This window comes from Stegastes partitus, unplaced genomic scaffold (assembly GCF_000690725.1).
Source record: "Stegastes partitus isolate 25-593 unplaced genomic scaffold, Stegastes_partitus-1.0.2 Scaffold1124, whole genome shotgun sequence".
NCBI classification, from domain to species: domain Eukaryota; kingdom Metazoa; phylum Chordata; class Actinopteri; family Pomacentridae; genus Stegastes; species Stegastes partitus.
In genome coordinates, this window is record NW_007578855.1 from 210,011 (window position 1) to 214,691 (window position 4,681).

Consider the following 4,681-nt stretch of genomic DNA (forward strand, 5'->3'; position numbering starts at 1 on the left):
GTATTGACCAGAGAAGAGGGCTACCATCTGGTAAATATTAGCTTTAATGTGAATTAGCGATGCTAACCGAGCTAGCTGACCAGTCGTAGCCTGGCTAAAGCTAAACGTAGCAGCATCAAGCTAACCATGTCTGTGTTGTGTTTCATGTAATCAGCTGAAGTGTGTTGCTGTGATGTGGTCACTGAGTTCATAAAACTGTCCGTGGAGACGTTTAGGGAACTTAAATGTGATTAAAACAGTAACGTTCAGGTTCCATCAGTAGTCCTGAAGATCTGATGTCTGACTGATCAAACTGTTCATCTCCACTCTGATCTGTAACGTGTTGTTGTGTAATGACTGATGCACATGTTGTAGTTCTTCTGACTGTAGATGGAAGAATAAACTCCCAGAATAACACCAAAGTAGTGACACTACAGGTAAATAGAACATTTAAAATGCAGCAGAGAGGCTGAAGAAAAAATAAAACCTTCTTTCCTGAGTGTGAAGCAACGACAGGCCTTTCTTTCTTTTGGTGTTTTATAAACTATACATGAAATAGGAAATGTTTTCAGGGTTAATTCAAATTAACCGCTGATGCTCATGCTGTGATGTCTGTCTTCACCTCAGGTGTGTCTCATGTCCACTGAAGACCTTCTGAGTGAAGCCAGCAGAAGGAAAACCTCATGTGGAGCCGTTCATCTGGTTGTGAAGGAGACTGAATGGACGTCATCCTCAGTGAACCACTTCCTGTTCAGCTTTCACTCACAGGACCGAGCAGGTGTTGTTATTCTCTGTTCTCAGTGTTCACAGGTTCATTTATTGCCTTTAGCTTCATCTCTCTGTTGCTGCATCATTACAATATGGAGAACATGCTGCTGTCATTTATAGCAGAGATGCAGCATTGAAACATGAACACATTCAGGACAAGAGCTTCATTAACACCTTTATTGCACATTTAAAAAAACTACATTATTCAAACAATTCTGAACTGGAAAGATGGGTCAAAGTCTGTAATAGATGGATGAAATAAATGTGTTGGCCAGCTCACAGTGGAGTGTAAATACTGAACAGTCATAAGATCAGTGTGCTTCATGAAGACAAGGAGCTGAAGTTCAACATGATTGTTGTTACTGGAATAGATGAGGAGGACATCAGTGCTGCTCTTCCTCACAGGGATGAAGAAGGAGAGAAGACTCTTCAGCTCAGACAACCTCAGCTCAATGTTCATGTTCTCTGTAGATGTTAGATCAGACTAGATGTTCCCAATGATCCACAAACAGTGAGACAAAGATCTACAAGGTTCTTTCATTCCAGCTGCTGGAGCATTAAACATGAGAGTGAACACAGCAGGATATGACTGTAGACAACAGGAAGTGGGATGTTTTTAACATGTTTCTTAATCTGAAGGAAATGTCTGTTTCCCTGGATGAAGCCAAAGAACATTTTACTGCCTTAGAAGGACATTAAAGTTTATTGTTTCTATTCCAAAGTATGATGATGTGATCAGTAGAGAAAAGGGAAACCAACACTGATGACATGAGCTCCTCAGTCATCTGATAAACACTGTGGTAGAGAAACCGTCTGCTGGACTGGTTGACATTAAATAACTAACTGTGACTGAGCTCTGAGCTTCAGTGTGATGCTCATGTCATGGTGACCAGACCTCAGTAGCTTCACTGCTTCTGGAAGAGAATGAATCATTTCAGCAGATGTTTGTCTCAGTGAAATGACCAGAAGCTGTTAAACCAGAGAACAGAGACATGAGCTGATCAGGGTTCTGTGGTGTAACGGCAGCTTGGTTTAGTTTCTGCTCATCCTTCCTGTCTGCCCAAAGACGGCAGCAGTTCACAGCCTGTAATCACGTTATCGATCCGGTCTGATTGATCAGCTGTGACCTACAGGGAACTAGTCATAGACAACAGGTAGCTCATTATGACGCTGACCGACCTGATGTAGCATCAGCGTTAGCTAGTCAGGAACCGTAACCAGAGGTTTACAGAACAGCTTAAAACACGATGTCACATCCTGTTTCTCCATCAGAGGCTCCAGTCTGATGTTAACTTACAGCAGCTTCAGCTGCAGGAACGCAGGTCGCTGCTTTAGATAGAACATCGTCCAGATGTGGACAGAACACAACCAGGTACTGACACACTTCAACACTCACCTGCAGAGTTTAGCTCCACTTCTGGAGGCTAACGTTGTTAGCAGCAGCAGGTAAACACAGCAGAAACCGGTAAATGTGGGCGGAGACAGTCCTTGGCTCTCACTCCGTCTGACCAATCACTGCGCTCCGGCTCCGCCCCCTCCAACGTTTTTGTCTCGTCACTGGCTCCAAAAATCCAAGATGTCAACCAGGAAGTAGCAAAACCCTGGCTCTGTCCAAAATCACTCCCATCTCCCCTATGCCCTATGTAGGAGCCATATTAGTATTAGATATTCATTCATCAGGTGACAGATTACAGGCAGCATTAGCACCTGGGTGGTAGGTGTGTGTGTGTCACAAGGTTTGAAAAGGTGCACCTACTGATTCACAGAGTTTTTGCTAGGATGAATGGATGAGGAAGTGGGGTGAACCCAGTGGTAGTCATAATTTCTGTTGACCGCAACCGCGTATTACATTTTGTGCAGTCTGTTAGTGTGGCCTACCGCTTTATTCTTTGATTGGATAGGGACTTGAACCTGCTGGATGAAAGGAATGAACGCTATCGCTACTGACAGAAGTACGTTGGAGTAGTTTCTTGGAACGCGTGTCTGACAGATAGCCTTAACCCGAGGTCAGCCCACAGCGGCCCTCAGTTTAGTCCTGTTTTGCCGCACTAGCAACAACAGGATTCAGATAAATTTTAAAATTGTTTACATACAAATATGTAACATTCTCAATTTCTATTATAAGATTTAAAAAAAATTTTTTTTATTTTTTTTTAAATTTAATTGTCTAAATGGTGGGCTGCAAGGTGGCGCAGTTGGTTAGCACTGTTGCCTTGCAGCAAGAAGGTTGCCGGTTCGCGTCCCGGTGGGGACACCGGAATCTTTCTGGAATCTCCATGTTCTCTCCAGGTTCTCCCACAAACATGTTGAGGTTAATTGGTGATTGTAAATTGTCCGTAGGTGTGAATGTGAGTGTGCTTGGTTGTCTGTCTCTAAGTGACTGGCGACCTGTCCAGGGTGTCCCCTGCCTTCACCCTGAGTCAGCTGGGATAGACTCCAGCCCCCCCCATGACCCTAGTGAGGATTAAGCGGTGTATAGATAATGGATGGATGTCTAAAAAATGATCAGCTCATCATCAAGCTCTGCAGAAGCCTGATAACAATCCTGATCTTTTAAATCAGGTGTGTTGGAAGAGAGAAACATCTAAAACATGCAGGACTGTGGCTCTCGAGGACCAGGATTGGAGACCCATACTCTGAACAATCCTTTCCTCTGTGTTGTAGAACAAAACAAAGCCAAAGTGAAATCACCACCTACCAGCTGTGCATCTCTGTCAGCCTCTAAAGTTGAACTTTGTATCCTGTGACATCTGTACTGACTTGATCTTGGACCTTTTGGATATAAAATGCCATCACTTTATCATTTTAACCTGTCAGACACTCATCTGAAAGTGTGACTTCATTAGTGTAGGAATTGTTGAATCATGACCAGAAATGTGTTTTGTGAGCTCACATTGTCGTTGACCTTTGACCCCTAAACAATCATCTAATTAGTTCAAATATGTTTGTAGGAGCGACTGGGAAGAAAACTTCACTCACTGTTGTGTAGCAGTCAGCCACACAGGAAACATTGCACAGATTAAACAACAAAGGGTTTAATGTGTTTACATGTATGACTTTATTTTGCACAGTGAGCCTCTCTGCAGCACAGAGTGTCATCTTCCATCAGTGGTGAGACCACTTTCCTATAAGTCACATGGTTTCAGGGAAACGGAGCCCTCTAACTTTCTCTTTTGTTTTTGCCACTGCTGATTTGCAAAGGATGCTTATGCACAGCTCCTCAGACCAATCACATCAGATCTGTTGCCACGTGGGAAGAACTTGTGAGGGGCAGTTCCCTCCAAGGAGCTCTGTTCTCTATATAAACGCCTGAGTAGAACCGGGAGGACATAAAACGAAGCAGCCTCCATCTGCACAGAGAGGACAGAGCTGAGGAAGTGCACAACAAAACGTGAGTTGGACAACAGCTGTTTATGTGAAGCTCAGCATTTGCAATGATTTTAAAATTTTTTAGCAGACATTGACCATTTTTACAACAACAACAACACAACCTTAATTTTGATTGTGATTTGACCTCTTTAAGTGGTTTGGCTCACTGGGTTCATAGGTGTGATGGAAGATGACACTTTGTGTTGCAGAGAGGCTCCTCTGATTTGTGTGGAAAGTGTTGTTTTGAAGAGTGTGCATGCAATTGTAGTGGTTCTGCATATTTATTCATGGAGTTAATTGAATCAAAGCGTAGATGTGAGTCTTGTGGTTTACAGTAAAAACACTAAATACTGTACATGATGCAGGGAAACGATCCCTCTTTATGAAAATAATGTAACTGTAGGAGTCATATTAGTATTAGATGTTCATTCATCAGGTGACAGGTTACAGGCAGCATCAGCACCTGGGTGGTAGGTGTGTGTGTGTCACAAGGTTTGAAAAGGTGCACCTACTGATTCACAGGGTTTTTGCTAGGATGAATGGATGAGGAAGTGGGGTGAACCCA